Source organism: Miniopterus natalensis, chromosome 2, assembly GCF_054644295.1.
Source record: "Miniopterus natalensis isolate mMinNat1 chromosome 2, mMinNat1.hap1, whole genome shotgun sequence".
NCBI lineage: Eukaryota > Metazoa > Chordata > Mammalia > Chiroptera > Miniopteridae > Miniopterus > Miniopterus natalensis.
In genome coordinates this window covers 131,269,539-131,289,150 of record NC_142082.1, presented here as the reverse complement: position 1 = coordinate 131,289,150, position 19,612 = coordinate 131,269,539, and the positions used below count along the sequence as shown (strand labels likewise).

Sequence of the window (19,612 nt, the reverse complement as noted above, 5' to 3'; positions counted from 1 at the left end):
GTACTTCCCATGGGGATGCTGATTTTGGGGAATAAAAAGAGAGAAATCTAAATTGAGATTAAATGTCATGTATTTAAAACAAAATTACAAATTTCTTGGGGAAATGAACAAACAAGAATCTAATATGTGTAGCATATAAAACATAATATCTCTCCATAAATGTTTCCCTTTTAAAACACTAACGTTTACAGATTTTTTTTTTTTTTTAGAAATAACAGGAAACAGTAGTTTCCTTGAAAAATTTTTTTAAAAGTTTAAAACCCTTCTTAGCTTGTGTAAACCTTTTTGCACATTAGTGTTGGTTGAGAATCTGTTCTGATTTCTTAGATATTTATTCTTCATGTTAAAAACCCAGCCCTTCAAATTGTCACCCATTTTCTCTCAGAAAACACATCCTTATATTTCAACACCTTTAGTGTGTGTCATAATGGTTGATATAACACTTAAAATAGTTGCTGAGCCATGTTAAACTTGTTACTATCCCAAATGGTAAAAATTGGCCACATCCCCTTTGCTTTTTGTTTAAGCTTCTCCACCTCTTTTCTTATCATGCGATTCAATGAACTAATGGATATGAGGAAAACTTATTGTTTTAAATAAGAAGCAGAACCACTGTGAATGAAGGATTTAACCCATGTGAGATTTTGAGTCATGAAAACTAAAAGCAAGACCCTTATCCAAATATAGGTACTGGCGGGGGTCAGGGACTTTCACATTTGACTGGCTATTGCCTCTGTTTCCTTTAGCATTCTTGTAAGGAAAGCTTCTATTTTCTAAGTTTTTATGGAATATGGTTTAATATTGTTGTTATACTTTTTAAAAATTGTCCTTACTTGATTTCTTATCAGCTTTAGGGGGAAAAATATCCCTGCTTTAGCTTCTCCTGTAGAATGGTAGTTCATTGACGTGGTGTTGCTGTCTTCATACTGGAGAACCTTCCAGGGACCACAGGGCATGGACAGTTTTGAGGGAATCAATTTTCCGGTCCTCAGCTTCTGTGCGTACTCTCCTGAAACTGATGCGTCTGAGAGCCTGTGGTCAGCCACTTCTTCTTTCCTGTCTCCTTTATCATAATCGCCCTTCTCCCACTTCACAAAAGATGCCATAGCATTCACTCATCCCAAGTCTTACTATGACTTACTGTCTCAGGATAAAATCTCTAAGGCATAAAGCAAAACAATAGCATTGCTTCTGAAAGCAGGGCAAAAAATATTGAACTGGTAAAAAATTATTGAAATATTATTTCTTCTGGGCAAGGCTCAGTCTGTTTGCCTACTGTCTGCCTCTTTAGCTCTCCATCTGTTGTCAGTCTTTCCATTTTCTTTCTTTTTTTTAAATCCTCACCTGAGGATGATTTTTCCCATTGATTTTCAGAGAGAGAGTGGAAGGGTGGCCGGGGAGGGGAGAGAGAAAGAAACATCGATGGTGAGAAAGACACATTGATTGGTTGCCTCCCCCTCCCCCCCCACTCCATGGCTGAGGATCCAACCTGCAACCCAGGTACCTGCCCTTGACCAGGAATCAAACCCATGACCCTCCAGTGTGTGGGCTGGCTCTCTAACCACCAAGTCCTACTGGCCACGGCTGTCTGTCCATTTTCTACTAGTGTACTTAAGTGAGATGATTGTTATGAAAACATATGTCAGTATATTTACATATTTATTCAAATTGAAAAAAATAGAAGTCTTTTTTGGGACAGATAATAAGTCTGATTTGGTTGATAGTAAGACAGACAGGACTGCCTTAGCAAATTAGGTTATATGTGGCCTTCTCCATTCATTAAAGGATCTAAATATATAGCTCTAAGTTTTCAAAAAAATATTATAAACATGTAATTATATATATATAATGCCAGAAAATTAATCTTTTTCAACTATTTAAAGTTTTGATAAGATATTTTAGTTGTTACTTTAATTTAAAAAAAATATATATCTTTATTGATTTCAGAGAGAGGAAAGGAGAGGGAGAGAGAGAGAGATAGAAACATCAATGATGAGAGAGTGTTTGATCGAGCCCGCAACCTGGGCATGTGCCCTGACTGGGAATCGAACCCTGATCGCCTGGATCCTAGGTCGATGCTCAACCACTGAGCCACACCCGGCCGGGCTAGTTGTTATTTTAAAATCTATGAGGAAGTATGTATCAGTCAGCACTGGCCTGGAAGCAGAAACCACACAGTAATCTGAACAGGGAAGTTTAATATAAGGAATTACTACCTATAACAGAGGATTGCGGTAATGAGGGATCACCTAGTAAGAAGTAAATAGAGATTTTAAAGAATACAGAAATAGCAATTATAAGAAGTAATCATAACCCCTAGGGCTGGGATGCAGCTCAAGGGAAAGTTTCTCCTGTAAACCCCCCCCCCCTTCTTCTCCATGGGGCTGAGATCTGGACTGTTGGAGAGGGCATGGCTGTCACTTACTAAATAGCAGAGAAGTCACTGTAGTGTCACCATAATGCAACTTTCCAGAAACCTGCCGTCTGTAATTTACTGAAAATCTACCCTCTAGGGCAGTGATTTTCAACCATTTTCATCTCATGGCACATAAACTAATTACTAAAATTCTGCAGCACACCAAAAAATGTATTTTTTGCCGATCTGGGGAAAAAAAAAAGGTATAATTGTGATTCATTCACACCAGATGGCTATTGTTGTGTTGGCTGTTGTCATTTTTTTATTTGACAATCTAAGGGAAAAGAGGTCAGTGCCCCTGACTAAACAGTCAGGTATTGCATGTTTTGAAAATTCTTGCAGCACAACGGTTGAAAATCACCGGTCTAGTGAATCAGTGGCATTGCTATCCGATACCCTCTTCAGATAGTTGGTTTCATACCTTGAACCCAGATTGTAGGAAACAATTGAGGTGTGTGTGTGTGTGAAAACGTGGAGTTTTGTTAGCAGAGAGTGAAGGAAGAAAATTAGGCAGAAAAGACTACATAGCAGAACAATATGAGAAATAACAGTGGAAAAAGAGAAGTGCGGAAATTGAAAATGCCTAATCAGCAGTATGAAAAGGTTATTTTCCCAACTGCCATTTCCGTTACTCACACTCACAGTGTGTGTGTTCTCATTCATTCCCATTCCCATTCACGTTTGTATAATCCTCTTCATTTACCTGACTGATATATATAATACTTCCTTATAAAAAAGGCCATTCAATTATTCTCATTTCATTTTCATACTTTGCCCTAAATACATTCCCACTCAACAATATGCCGCTTTCTTACTGCTTACCAAGTACAAGAACGCTATTCACAGGCTGCTTATAAACCAAACATGTAATTTATTCCATGGTTCATGTTTTCTTCACATTCACAAATTCTACCAAGCTGGTTTATTTCTCCGATAGTACTACTGACTTTCAGTTAGTAAATTAACTGACAGAAGTAAGAATGTTTTCTCCCCTGGTTGTTTGAACTTCTAAAATGTCATGAAATGAATTTATTGCACATCGGATAAACCAGAGAAGGCACCGGTGAAATAACTTAATTCAGAAAGTATATATGACCGCTTATATTTTGCTTTGGCTGACACCTTGCCAGGTGTTGTGAAACAAATCTGTGAACTCTTTTCTCCTTAAAGTACTTATAGTTTTGTTGGAGTGATAAGAAAACACAATGAAACAGGTATAAATATGGGAAGATAATGTTAGCATCTACCCGAATGTGCCTGTTTGAAATGCTTCATGTATCATAGGAGAGTGTGTGATTGCATCAGAGTAGGGCCAGGTTTCATGGAGGACGAGACCACATTTTAGCAGGCAGAGAGAAGGGTTTAGTTTTTCCCAGGTAGGGGACGTCTGATAGAGCATGCTGCATGAGAAGAGAACTGGAGATCGGATCAGAAGTGGGTTTTTTAAGGAAGTAGTTAGGAGACTGGTCCAGTAGGAGTGGGGAGGTGAATGATGCTGGGAGTTATGTTGGGAGTTATGGGAGACATGGCTGGAGGGCTAAAGGGCGTCCATTAAGGAAGCCCTTGGATACCAGAGAAGACATTTCAATCCCTACTTGAAATATTTTGAGCCCTGGCACCTTTTCCTCCAGGAAGCCCTGTTGGAGCCTCTCCAGGGTGACCTTTGTTGTCCCTCATCCCTGCTCCCGTAGTGCCTCGTACGTACTCCATCACTGCACGTTTGACTTAATGTTGTAATTATCTGTTCGTGTGCCATCTGCCCACTAGTAAGTGAACCCAGCATGGCAGGGCCATGTCTTAGTCATATTTATGTCTCTAGCCCCTGGCATGTCATAATCACTAAATATTTGATTGTTGGTCAGATGCATGTCTGAATATTGTCAGATAGATTGTGGGGAAATTTTGAGTAAGATAACAGCGTGATGAAAATGGAAAGTAAGCCATAATGGTGTACAAGATAGATCTCTGGGGTTTAAAAGAGAAGAAAATAAGGGTGTAATAGCCTCAATGGGAACTTTTTTCTTTGTTAGCTGATAAGCCTTAATATTACCCAGTATTGTTCGTGTGTAATCAGCTCCTGAAACCTTTGTTTAAGACTTTGAGGAACCACATCAGATGGCATTATTCTGTATGCATTTACTTGTCAGACCTTACACCGAATTAATGGCTCATTTTATATAGGTTCACTAATAATAGTAATAATAATAATAATAATAATACAAGAGCTAACACTTATATAGCACTTTCCACATGCGAGGCATGGTTCTAAGTGCTTTATATACATTAAGTCTTTTAATCTTCACAGAAACACATTTTATAGATGAAGAAACAGAGGAAGATGAGTACCGTATGAAGGTCACATAGCCAGTATACAAATGGATTTAGAGTAGTAACACTAACACTCACTCACTTTTAGAAAAGACAAAAGCTAAAGAATCTTAGGAAAAAAAGTTTTGATATTTAACTTTGGTCACTCTGGTTATTTTGCTCAGCACAATGGGAACAAATGGAACACACACACACACACACTCTCACACTCAATTCCTTGAAAAATCTGTAATTGTCATAGTATTTAAGTGGAAAATTGAAGACCATTTTAATACAGGGAGGGCTGAACCAAAGGTAAATAGATCCCTCTCAGCAGATCATCAAGGACTCAGCTTCCGGCTGGTGGTTATCCTCAGGGAAGCCCCTTGGAATCCGGACAGGAAGAAGGAACCGATGTTAAGTAAGCCATTAGGCCTTTCAACATCTGTTAGGTAGGGTGGCAGCTGGATTCATGGGCAAGATTCTAGTTATTGAAACCGAAGATCATTTTATTTTCACTTACTGACTCCCCCATTACATTTTCTCAAGTAGCTGTATTCCAAATTTTTACCACTTTTGGAAAAAATGTTCCTTGAGAAGATTGAGGCCGACTGATATGAGCTATCTTAAACGCCTTCGTCCTATCTTAAAATTTCTTTGTATGTTCGTTTTTATCAAACAATCAGAACACTCACACACGAGCTGAAAGCAACTGGTGGAAACAGTTGAGTCTTAGCCCAGATGTGTGACCTCAGATTCATCACCTATAAAATGGGGAAAATAAAACCAAACAGGTGTAAGAGCTAAATGCAGAAAAATTCCTAGTATCTGGTAGGTATTCCACAAATGTTAAATTCCAGTGGCCTGACTGAGCTTTAGGAACATGTCATACTATCACGACAGCCTAAGAAATTCCTAATAATGTGAGAAAGTGCAGGCTTTATTAGAGAGAGCCTGTCTGTTAACAGTATATGTTAGTGTGATGAGTCACTGCCCAGCTGTGTTGCTACATTTCAGATGGAACCCTGCTACAGAACTATTCACACATGCTCCATTTCACATGAGCCTCCTGTGCAGTTTCATTCTAGGCTACTAGAAAATTTAAGCCGTTTTTCAGCTCTTTAAGAACATAAGCCCTTTCACTGAAGAAATTCCAGTTCAGTGCCACACACAATTTACTCAACTGTGCTACTCAGTGTATGTTACTCCATTTACCACTAACGGAGACTTTCAACATAATCTTTTCCCCTTCTGATATAATGGTGTGTGTGTGTGTGTGTGTGTGTGTGTGTGTGTGTGTGTGTGTGTGTGTGTGTGTTGGAGAGGGCAAAGGGAGAAATGTAAAAGCAGGGAGAGGGAAAGAGGAGGGGGGCAGGAGAGATAGTTTTCTATTCTTACTCTATTCAAATCCCATTCTTTCAACCCCTTTAAACACTATCCCTGTGATATTCACTATAAACCATTGCTGTCACTGTGGAATTCTACCAGGGAGAGTAACATGAACTTAATTTCAAGCTTTCTTTTCATGGAACTCTAGTTGGAAATTGCTCATAATTCCAGCAAATGTTTCTTAATCTTTAACAAAATGCATTTAACTTGAATTTAAAAGATTTGCATTGCCCTTCACCTCATTCTAAATCCTTAAATAAAGTCAGCTTTCCAGTACAATGAAACCACTCTGTAATGAACTGTATTTCCGAGTAGTGGCGTAAACTTTTGTTATATCTAAATATCTCATATATTATTTTGAAGGGAATATAAAACGGACTTCTCTCATCCCATTGACCCTGCCTGTCTTGTCCCCGCATACAGTGATTTACAGGGAAAGCATCTGTAACAGAGGGAGTTACTTTTCCATATTCATTTCATCTGAAAGCTGAGGGCAAGACCATAGCTACATTGAAAGGAAAGTACTTCCTGGAGTTACTGGCAAAGATAAGAAGCAAAAACCATTGTGAGTGCTTGACTCATCAGACCACCAGGAAAAAGTAAAGCATAAATGGCATAAATAGCATAGCATAAAATGAAAAAAACAGCACCATTTTAAGAAATTGGAAAATTATGCCAAGGAATGATTCAGAGTTTAATAGTATGCAAAAATTATTGTAACTATTATTTAAAAGCCCTAGCCAGTTGCTCAGTGGTTAGAGCATTGGCCCTCAGACTACAGGGTCTTGGGTTCCTTTCCAGCCAAGGGCACATACCTGGGTTGCAGGCTCCGGCCCTGGTCGGGGGTGCATGTGGGAGGCAACCAATGGATGTGAGATCTCTCTCACATTGATGTTTCTTTCTCTCCCCCCTACCCCTCTTTCACACTCTCTGAAAAGCAATAGAAAAAATATCCCGAGGTGAGGATTAAAATTAACAAAATAAACAACAAAATAGAAGTTACATGCACATACACATAGAAAAATTGAAGCAGTACTTACACATGAAATCCCTGGATAGTTGAAAGGGTAAGCGTGAGTGTGTGTTTATGTATGTGTGTTTTGGGGGGAAAAAGGGGGAAGGACAATTTTGCCTTATATTACCTAAATCACAATCCTATTTCTTTAGTTAATTTTCCAAAACTACACAGAAATAGCTTAGATTATTCTTAGTGAATTAGAATGGATAGTTAGAATAAGCTGGGAAACATAATAGGCAAAGTTTTATCTATAATTCATGTAAGTTTATCTTGTTTATATAATCAGAAAATTTATGAATATTTATTTCGCTTCACAGACTTTGAAATAACTTAAAGATAGTTTATAAAAAATACTGTACAAGTTGTAACAATTACGTCTGAGGCAATCGACAAAGCTGCTCTTCTTGTAAATAAATAATTCTTTTTTTAAGAAACATGATCACTGATTCAATAAGAATTGCATAAATTTTCATTCAGATACATCTTCAGTGTGTCTTATACTATATGGATAACTGACCCATTGCATAACATTATCAAAGCAAAGTACGGGAGCCATCCAGAGCACCAAGTGGAAACACAGTGTCGGAAAGTGCCAGCACCGACTTGCTGCATAACCATAGCAAGTTTCTTAAACAACTCATCTCATTTTTCTCACCTGTAAAATGGTGAGAGTAATGCCAACTCTAAGTCATAGAACTATGATGGTATCACACGAAATAATTACATAAACATATTCCAAAAGATATAAAGACATAGCATAATGAAAGATTTGTAAAAACTGCAGCTTTAAATAAATTTACTTGGTAAAGCATAAACAGCATGCAAATCTAAAGTTTCAAAATTAATGTTGACTACAACATTACCATGTTTTATAAAATATTGTCTGATTCAGTAATTCTTCTCATCCAAAATATTTTGTTTCTGGTGAATAATTTTTAAAAAATTGAATCTGGATTCTAAATTCCCCAAATAATGTGACTTAGATGAGTAGCTGAGAGTTTTAATGCATTAGTTAATTTGTAAGTTTATAAACTTCTTGAGAGAACAGGTCATGTCTTAAGATTTTTGTAACCTCCATCTACAGGGGCATAGGACTTTCCATATCCTTGGTACTGAACTATTTGTTAAATAAATGGTTTAATTCTAGTAAGTCAAGAATGACAAATAGCACAGTTACGTCATTCAAGTTGATATTAGAATGGGGGAAGTATAAATAGATATTTGGTTATGGACTCCGTTAATTATCCTCTATCACATTTCCCAAAGTGTTTTCTGTAGACCACTCATGGAACTCACTTTCATTGGATGCTGATTTCAACAATAGCATAACTTGCAACTGCAAAGGCATTCCTGTCCCAAGGGAGAGACAAAAATGTGTATGACTGGGACCTTTTACTCAGAAACATTGAAAAGAGCAAAAAGTGACAAAAAAGTAAGGTTAGCTACCCAAAGCTGTATCAAAAGCAGAGTTCATAGTCAAATATTTTTATTATTAAATATAAGAAAGATTTAAAATAACTAAGTAGTCAACTCAAAATGCTAGAAAAATAACATCAAAAACTATAAAATAAACTGGGACACAATGCCCGCCTTTCTCTGCAGGCATTTGCCAATTCTAGGCATGAGAAGGAAAGATTCCAGACATTCTGAAGCAGAGATACCAGCAGACCAGAATTTCTCAATCTCCACACAGTTGACATTTGGGCTGGATAATTCTTTGTTGCAGGGGGTGGTCCTATACATTGCAGGATGTTTAGTAGCATCTGTAACTTGTACTCACTAGATGGCAGTGACACCTGCCCGCCTCCACCCCAAGTTGTACAAAAATTTCTTCAGTTATTTGCAAATACCCCCTGGGGGGCAAAATCACCTCTAGTTCAGAACACCTGATCTAGGGTAATCAACAGAACAATTAATCAAGCTATGATTTCTACTGTTTTTTAATTTTTTTTACTTCTGTAGTGCAAATACTTCCACCATTGACTATATCAAGCTACAAATGTGACATCACTGAATGCAGAGTTGGGAAAAGATGTGTAGTGACACCATTATATAGTATTTCCATAATACCAGTACAACAGATGTAAATAACACAAACAACAGTTAAATTTAGTTTAAAAATCTGTAAGTGGTGAGTTTTGTTTTTAAAATATAATTTATTTAATTGTAAATTTGTGTAATTCATTTTTAAGAATGCCTGTATTTAGCAACTGGCTCTCAAAGTTCCTAAACTTTTAACAATAGGCTCTCTTGAGCTTCAGTACACCAGTGTAATGGGGGCAAACCAAGGGTAAGCCAAGTTTATAAAACTGCAGCCCAGCCTCAAGTTAGCTCAGATCCTGATTAAAGTTATACTCCACTTCTCCTCACTCCAGTTGCCTATCAGAAGATAGGATGGACCCTCTTAGAAGATGACATCACCCGGAGTCCAATTTTTCATACACAATATCTGGAATTTATAAAAAATTACAAGGCACACCAAAGTAAAGGACCAAGGGAAATAAATTGACAAAAGAAACAGGTCTATAGATGGACCACATATCCAGATATTTAAGTCATCAGACACAGATTTAAAACTAACTATGATTAATATATCCAAGAAAATAGATGACAAGATGGAGAATTTCATGAGAGAACTGGAATCTGTTGTAAAGAATAATATAGTACTGGGGCTAAAAAAAGCAGTAACTGAAAAATAAACATGAGACGAATTTAACAGTTTAAGAGCATGTTGCACATAGAAGAAGGCAGGATTAGTGAACAGAAAAACAGGTCAGTAGAAAATATCCAGACTGAAGCTAAGAGAGCTAAAAAAAATTTTTTTTAAATAGAAAAGTTGTTGAAAAGATAATACAAGATACACAGTTTCAAGCATAACATCTTAAAATCACGGAAAGGAAAGCAAAAGATCATTAGAAAGAAGCAATATTTGAAGAGATAATAGCAAGAATTTTCTCAGACTGGGAAAGAAACTTAAAGTCACAGATTCAAAAAATGCTATAAATCTAAAACAGGATGAGTACAGAGAAAACCACATCTAGACACAGCAAATCTGATGCAAATCAAAGGCAAGGAGAAAATCTTAAAAGCATTCAGATAAAATAACTTGAAAAATAAAAATAATAGAACTGTTAAATAAAACCTAAAGGTTGATCTTCAAAAAGACCAACAAAGTTCAACATTTCTGTTAAGTCTAATTGACAAAGGGAGGAAGAAAAGAAAGGTTTAAAACACTAGGAATGAGAATGGGATAAAACCAAAGATATGGAAAATAATTTTGATATAAGAGAATACTGTATATAATCCTATTCTAATAAATTAAAAATCTCATTATAATTTTCTAAAAATAAAATGCAAAAGTTGATTATAGAAAGGTTTAATACTTGAATTGACAGTAATTCTACCAGAAATTGAGAGTTATCACAAACTGGCTTGGACTTTTACAGGAAAAAAGAAAAAAACATTACTTCTATGCTATTACAGACTGTGCCTATCACAGAAAATGGATGAAAGCCTATCAATTCCTTTGACAAGTGCAAAATACTAAGACCTGACAAAGATACTACAATCAAAGAAAGATTATAGACCAATCTGATTTATGAAAATATATGTAAGGATCTTAAATAAAATATTGGTAAAAAGAATGTAGCTATGTGTTGAAAGGGTAATGTGCCATGACAAGCTAGGGTTTATTTCAGGGATGTACAAGTAGTTCATTACTGGGACATCTCAGGAAACATATGATCATTTTAATGTATATCCAGAAGAGGTTTTATAAAAATTCAAAGTGAATTTTTAAATTAAAAAACTCTTACTAAAATAGGAATAAAAATAAACACTGTGTTTTATCAAATCTAAGAAGCCATTGATCAAAGGATTTGTTATTATTTCAAGTAACACTAAGAAAAAAACTGCCAAATAGGTTGTGAAAGGCTATTTATTGATTATAGACACAATCAGAGATATTAACATGTTAAAAATAAAAAGTGTGCAATAGAATCAATGAAATAATATACATAATGTTAGGGCAACGAACTAAATATTAAAAATATAAATTTAGATTCTATCCTCAGTATCTGACAACCCAGTATCTTATACCCCAGTAAAGTCTAGGTTAAATAAAAATTTAAAATATTAACAATAAGATTATACAATTCCTAAGGGAAAATAAAAGTGAGAAATTTGTATAACATTGGGGTGAGTTAAGCCTTACTAAACAAGATCCAAAACAGAAATCAAAAGAAAAAAAAATTAAGTTGGATTACTTAAATATTTTACATTTCTGTAGATCAGAAACACTATTTAAAAAATTGGCAAACTGAGAAAAATGTATTCAACCCACATGACAGAAGATTAATATTTAAATCAATTGAGAAATATAGACATCTGCAACAAAAGCAGACGATATAAACAGATACTTTTCAAAATAAGAAATATAATCAAGAAGCATAGGGAAAAATCTGCCTCTTAGTAATAAAAAAATGAAGTAAAAGGAAGAATAGATATTTACCTACCAAATTAGTGATCATTTTCTTTCCTTTTTTTCTTTACTATTTTTATTTTTAAATTAAATATATTGAGGAAACATTGGTTAACAACATATGAATTTCAGGTGTACAACTTTATAATATGACATCTGTATGCTCACCACCTGAAGCCTAGTCTCCTTCTGTCACCATATATCTGATCCCCTTTATCTTTGTCTTCCCCTCACCCCCCCTTCCCCTTTGGTAACCACCATTCTATTTTCTGAATCTATGAGTTTATCTTTTTGTTTGTTGCTTTTTATTTTATATTCCACAAATGATTGAAATCATACCATTCTTCTTTTTCATCTCACTTATTTCACTTAGCATAATACTCTCAAGATCCATCTATGTTGATGAATATGGCAATATTTTATCTTTTTTATGGCTGAGTAGTATTCCATTGCATATATGTACCACATTGTCTTTATCCAATCATCTGTTTTTGTGAACTTGACCCCAAAGGCAAGAGAGGTAAAAGCAGAAAATAAAAAATGGGACTGCATCAAACTAAAAAGCTTCTGCATTGCAAAAGAAACCATCAACAAAACAAAAAGGCAGCCAGTTGACTGGGAGAAGATACTTGTAAATGATTCTTTCGATAAGGGCCTAATACCAAAATATATAAAGAACTCATATAATTCAACTTCAACAACAACTACCACCCAACAATTGGATTAAAAAATGGGCAGAGGACCTGGAGAGACACTTTTCTAAGGAAGACATACAAATGGCCAACAGATATATGAAAAGATGCTCAAAATCACTAATTATAAGGGACGTACAAATCAAAACCACAGTGAGATGCCACCTCACATCTGTTAGAATGGCTATGATCAATAAGAAATAACAAGTATTGGAGAGGTTGTGGAGAAAAAGGAAACCTCCCATACTGCTGGTAGGAATGTAAATTGGTGGAGCCACTAAGGAAAACAGTATGGAGGTTGCTCAAAAAATTAAGAATAAAACTACAATATGGCCCAGTAATCCCTCTTCTGAGTGTCTACCTGAAAAATATGAAAACACTTATTCATAAAGATATATTATGTATCACTGTGTTCATTGAAACATAATTCACAGTAGCCAAGACATGGAAACAACCAACGTGCCCTTCGCTGGATGGTTGAACATTTTCAGTATCATCAAATTCAGTGTTGGTCAAGGTCTGGGAAGTTGGCACTTTAAAATACTGCTGGGTAGAGTGTGAATCAGTAGTAACTTTTTGGATGACCATTTAATAAGTATGTCAAAAGTCTTAGAATTCTGGATGCCTTTGATTTAGCAAATAGACTTTTAGGAATTTATGCTAAAATTATGTTTATGCATAAGGATAAAGCTACAAAAATATTTTTAATGATTTTTTATGATAGCAAAAAATAATTTCATATCCAAAATGGGTGTCTAGATAAAAAAATCTAGTGAAAATATATACAGGTTTGGCATTTCAAATAATATTGCAAAAGAATATTTATTGATCTGGAAAGAAATTTTTTTAAATTATTTTTTAATTTTATTTTTGTTTGAAGTATTACAGATGTCCCTTTTTCTCCCCAATGACCCATTCTACCCCATCCCATCCCCCTCCCCAGTCCCTCTCCCCACCATTGTCCGTGTCCTTGGGTTGTCCATATATGCATATAAATTGGAAAGAAATTTAAAACATTTAAAAGATTACAAAACAGTTATTACATATGACCCCATATTTGTAAAATACATATGTCTATAAATATAAAAACAGAAAACAGTTTAGAAGGTTATATGCCAAATGCTGACAGTAATTATCTCTGGGTTGTTGGCTTGTACATGATTTTTTTCCTTTTTGTTTTGCTTATTTGTTTTTTTTTTTACTTATTATTTTAAAAGATGAACATATGTTTTTTGGGTAATAAGAAAAATACTTAATATTTTATTACTACTTTTACTCACTGTGTTACTAACACTGAACAATTTACTATTTTAAAAATTTACTTAAAACATCTTTCTGTCCTCCCGTTTATTTTTCCCCCAGTGATAGTTTGGAAGAATGAAATGGAAATGTCATCCCAAATTTATTTTTGAGAGCCCACATTCATCCCGTGTATTTACTAATCTGCTCACATCCAAAGTAGATACTTTACCACTGCCTTCTCTTCTGAGTTGTTGCCGCTTCTCTCTTTTTCATTTCTTTTATCCCCAAGTGACTGGTAATGGTGATAACCCAGGAAAGGTGGCCACTGGGAGGTTAGACTTAGCTCAGACCTGCTGTCTGCCTACCTTCTCTTGGCCTCCACTTCAAGCATTTCAAATTTTGAAATGCTCTCCTTCCTCACGACTTATCTTCTGTGTTTCTATAATTCTCACATGGTTCTCACCTGGAGGTAACTGACAATGAATGGGACACTATGAGTGTTTATTTCCAAACAGACATATTTTAATAAACTGGTTATCATGTTTAAATTAGGGATTTTTTTTAAAAAAAGCATTGATTAAGGACTTACCATGTACCAGGCATTATGTTAAACACTTTATTTATTTATTTAATCCTCACCTGGGATATGTTTATTGATTTTTAGAGAGAGAGGAAGGGGGAGAGAGAGAGACACCACTTGATTGCCTCCCGTGTGCCTTGACCGAGAATCAAACCTGCAACCTTTTGGTGACGGGATGATGCTCCAACCAGCTGAGCCAGCCAGCCGGGGCTATGTTAAAAACTTGAAAGAAAATTATCTCCTTTATTCCTCCTAACAAATACAAAGTCAAAGCTCACAAAGGGTATGTAATTTACAAAAGGTAACACTGGCAGTCAGAGATGGAGCTAGGACACAAATTCAGGCCTCTCTGTCCCCAAAGGCACTGCTCCTCAGCTCCTATATGATGTTCTAATGCCTCCCCATATCCTGGCTGCTGATTCTTTTTGCTGAGTAGTTCACCATCTGGTAGCTATCACACTCTGGTGTTAATTGGTGCTAATTTTCTGATGATGGCCAAGTGGCTATACTTGGATTTTAAAGTGGAGAAAGCTATGATTAAGGTATAAGACATGGGAGGTTAAAGTCACAACTTTCCCCCGCTTACTGTGTGTGACTTTGAATAAGCTACTTAACCTCTAGGAGCCTTAATTTCCTCATTTGGAAGGATAATACCCGTGCCACAGGAACTTTAGAGGGGATTAAGTAAATAATGTTGAAATGTTTTGTTAGTGGAAAGCACTGTAAATGTGAAGCACTGACACTAAAACATTGTAAGGACTGGCATAAGTTGCAGCTTTCAGAACTAAAGTTCATTAGAGAAAGGGAGTCATGCTCTTTATTTAGAACAGAGGTCAAAAGGTCAATTAGGTAAGTAATGCTTTAAAACTCTGGGAAGTTTTGTCCGTTTGCTGGTTACTGCAGATTGGTGGTTACTGCGGATGGGTGTTGAGGATGAGCAGTAATTCTCTGCGGGCAGGTGGAACAGGGAGAAGAGCGATTTTGCTCGTCCAACATAAAGGCCTGTCCAAGAAACCTGGAGACAATAGGTCATTGATAGTCCTGCTGTCTTACAAATTACCCAGCCTACATGCAGAGTGCTCTGTGGTTCAGTACAAGACCCCCACCTTAAAAGGCTTGTAGACCAAATGCACTCAGAGAAGAGCTACTGATGGTTAGGAGAGTCCAAACCTTGTCACTTCATGAAGAGGAGATGATGGAAGAGAACTGAAAATGCTTAGTTCAAGGGGAGCAGGAGAGTCATGGAGGCTTTGTGGTCTTCTTCAGCAGTTTGCCAATCTAGCTGTCCATTAGGCTCACAAATTTTAAGCCTGTCCCCTACAAAATTCTGATTGAGCAAAGATTGTGGTGAAGCCCAGAAATCGTTCCCCCCCCCCTTTAAGGCTCTCCCCTAATACTTATGTTTGGTTATCATAAATCTAGATGAGGCTTAAGGAAGATTGGCCTTAGGGTGATGTCTATAACCGTGTCAGGAAGGGAACAAATTCTACAGACAACAGACAAAAGATTTATCAACTGTCTGAATGTGAGATTGGTGAAAAAGCTGTTACTAATGATTAATCTGATGTTTCATACTTGGCTTGGTAGGAAAGATGATGAATTTAGTTTTGGAAGTCCAGTATATTTCAGGTTTTAACCTAAAATTTTAGGTACATCAATATTCCCCAGTGTGTTATACGGTATATTTGTTTCATCAGAATACTACTACTACAGCCCGGCTGGCGTGGCTCAGCGGTTGAGCATCGACCTATGATCCAGGAGGTCAAAGTTCGATTCCCAGTCAGGGCACATGCCTGGGTTGCAGCATTGATGTTTCTATCTTTCTCTCTCCCTCTCCCTTCCTCTCCATGAAATCAATAAAGACATATTTAAAAAAAAAATACTACACCTACATAATACTAGTTCCATGACATGTTCATATGTGTTCATAAAAAAGAGTTCTGTAGACTAGTAAAACACAGGATTACTTATTGGGAAACATTCAATTAAAATAAGTCAATGGTTGCTTGATCATAAAAATCAAGGAGCGCACACAATTCACTGATATATAGAGCTCCAGGAGTAGAATGTTATCTGTAGCATTTCCAAGAAAATTTCACCACAGAATATTTTCTTAATTGAGGAACATACTGTGAGGCTAATGCTACTGGTAACACACATTGGGAAGTGCTAAAGAGGAAGATAAAGGAGGGTATGTAAGGCCTATATTAGTATAAAGGCAGAAGTTAGAAGCCCTGGCTGGGTTGCTCAGTTGGTTAGAGTGTCGACCGGATACACTAAGGTTGCAGGTTCAATCCCTGGTCAGGGCACATATAAGAATCAACCAGTGAATGCATAAATAAGTGGAACAACAAATCGATGTTTCTCTCTCTCTGTCTCTCAACTCAATTTTTAAAAAAGATTTTAAAAAAAGGCTGAAGTTAGATGTGTAGATATCACGGATGGGATGAACTAGACAATGTAATGCTGCAGAGACACAAAAGAATAAGAACAAGTGGTTGGGTTTGGCAATATTAGAGAACAATTTTGGTGGAAGTAGTAAAAGTCAGATTGTGAAAATTTTAGAATGGAATCTCATGTTTTCAAACAACAAACTGAAATGTAGATAATGTGGTAAAATGTCAGAAATTAGATTAATCCCAGAAAACACAGTCATCATAGTTATGTCACTACATTTAAGGTAGGAGTTGGTGAGGCTAACCCCTTAGAACTCGAGGGATAGCAAACTCAAGGGGAAAGTTTATTTTTTATCAGTTGAAGAAAGGTGTAAACTGGGATGTATTTAAGGTATTAGAAATGAAGAAAAGGGATTTAAAGAATGGGTAGAATAAGCTCTAGAAAAAAACAACAATTTTTTCTCCTTCTGGGAGATAGGTAAATTTTTTTTTTTTTAGATTAGTAATTGTCCATCTAGGAGATGAGCTTTTAAATCTCCAATTTTTTTCATTAGCTAGATTCCTTCTTGTGGATGTTAAGTTAGGTTGCCATTGAATAGAAGTTTAACAAGTGGCAGTTCTTAGTAGTGTTGCTGCTGGTCCTGTGATTTGAACATTTTTAACTGCATTGTACCGCCACAAGTAGGTTAGACAAAGAGAGGAGAGTCAATTAAAGTCAAACCAGATAACTATGTTCAATTTATCATTCTTATATTTTATGATCATGGATTAGCTGGCTGTAACTCATGATTCCCTCTGCTCTTTATAACTCATCTTTATTATCTTGCATTATACTTGGAACAAACTATACTTTAGTTCATTTGTGTTTTGATTTGTTTTCCAGTGGTCGTTCTAGTTGCAGTTTTTCTGCTCTAAGGAAAGTTGGCTCTGTGCTGCTGGAGATTTTCACATTTTACTTCTATGGACTCACTTCAGCTTATAGTGTTAATGGCAGCTGCATGACTCATAGTCTACATGAGCATAAATTAACTTCAGTACCTCTGTGGTGTGCCCTCTTTGAGATGGCTCTGGAAGACCACCCAGAAGGTGAAATTTACACAAACTGCAGAGGTCCATTCAATTTTAGAAACTGAGCAGGACTGACTAAATTACACCTGCATCCTTCAGGATGAGCCAACTACCCATTTGCTCCCGATGGAGGTTCAAACTGTTGATCTTAAACTATAAAGGGCTTTATGGGCTGGATTATGGCTACTTTAAACAAGACCTCTTCCTTCAAATAGACTGCTTTGCACGTAGTGAGCACTCCATAAATGCTTTTGACTGACTATGACTTAATGACCATGACTTAGGTCTTCTAGTGACCTTCTCTTCATGGTTTACAGACTTGAGGGACTGCTTCTTGCTATTGAACCTTTGTCTTTCATATTATTTTTGCTTGGGGGTTTAATGGAGTGTAAGTTTACTGACCACACAGAACACATCTTTTTAGTGATGAGTCTTTTCAGATGATTTGCTGGCCCACTCTGTATAATTCATGGGACCTAAGGTTTTATCATTTGATTCATGTGGCCAGAAACAATAACTATAACATCAAATTTTTTAATAAGTTCACCAAGAAAGTGCAAGTGTATGATTTTTTGCCCCGGAACTGGGTCTTTTCTGACAGATTTGTGACTTGTTTGGTGTTTAGTTCAGTGTTCCCCGCAAAGGTAACTGCATAGTGGTGATGCATAACAACTTGGGAATGTGGAAGTTCCCACAGTATGACGGGAAGGTTTTTACTTTCTCATTGGGCAAGAAGTTCCTTTGGAAATTACTAACGTAAACAAATTGAAATGATTAGAAAGGCAGGATGCTTTCATATTTTAAATAAAAGTTTTCTTTGCTTTAAAGGAATGCCATCTAGGTCATGGTTCTCAATATCATCTGGAGAACTTAAAAGTATACATTTCCAAACTCTTTAATCTGTGCTTTTTAAAAGCTTGATGTAATTTGGATAATCATACATTTTCCAGAATCATTGAATTGGACCTAGGGAACCAATGATTTAATACTAATTTTTGTCCCAAAATTAGGCCAAGAAACATTTTATACCATCTCTTCTAAGACAGTTACATGCTTTCTGTTGTAAAGTAGGCTTTTAGTATCTCTATGATTAAAAAGAAAAAAGAATTATACTAATCTGAGATCCTGTGTGGGACCGTACAGCTTGAAACTTTCTGATTGATCCTGCAGCTCACAAGAATAAAAACAGGAATTAGCAATAGACAGAGGTGGAAAAATGACTCAGAAACAACAAAACCTCCTTTCTCACCCCCCCCCCCCCCATTTACTAAATAAAGGCAGTATTCATGGTCTACACATTTATTTGAGCAGACACTTGATCATTCTTGGTCATCCCTTTTCCCTCACCCTCCCTATCTAATCTGTCACCTCATTTTGCGCTGTGCACTTTCAAAATAAATTTTGAATTTGACTCATCCTATCCACTGCCTCGCCATCATCGTTATCACCTTTCACCCAAACTACTGTGATATTCCCTCTGGTTTTGCTCTTTTTCCCCCTTAATAAACTTTATTTTTTGAACAGTTTTAGATTTTCAGAAAAATTGAGGAGATGATAGAGTTCCAAATGCTCCCTCACCCAGTGTTCCCCATTACTAAGGTATTACATTTGTAGTATATTTGTTATAATTTATGAACTAATGTTGATACATATTTTATTAGCTAAAGTTTATATTTTTAAAATATATAAACTTGATTTCAGAGAGAGGAAGTGAGAGAGAGAGAGAAACATCAATGATGAGAGAGAATCATCGATCGACTGCCTCCTGCACACCCCCTGCTGGGGATGGAGCCCACAACTGGGCTTGAGTCCTGACAGGGAACGGAACCCTGACCTCCAGATTCATGGGTCAACACTCAACCACTGAGCCGCACCAGCTGGGCTAAAGTTCATATTTCACCCAGATTTCCTTAGTTTTTACCTAATGTCCTTTGTTCCATTTAGTTATCATGTCTCCTTAGGCTTCTCTTGACTGTGACAGTTTCTCAGACTTTCCTTATTTTGGATGACCTGTATAGTTTTGA

General features: G+C 36.4%; 1 protein-coding gene across 1 annotated transcript in view; it reads left to right on the top strand.

The window, feature by feature from the left end:
• The window catches only part of MSRB3 (methionine sulfoxide reductase B3), a 146,404-nt gene that overhangs the window by 52,016 nt on the left and 74,776 nt on the right, over positions 1–19,612 (top strand). The window lies entirely within an intron of this gene.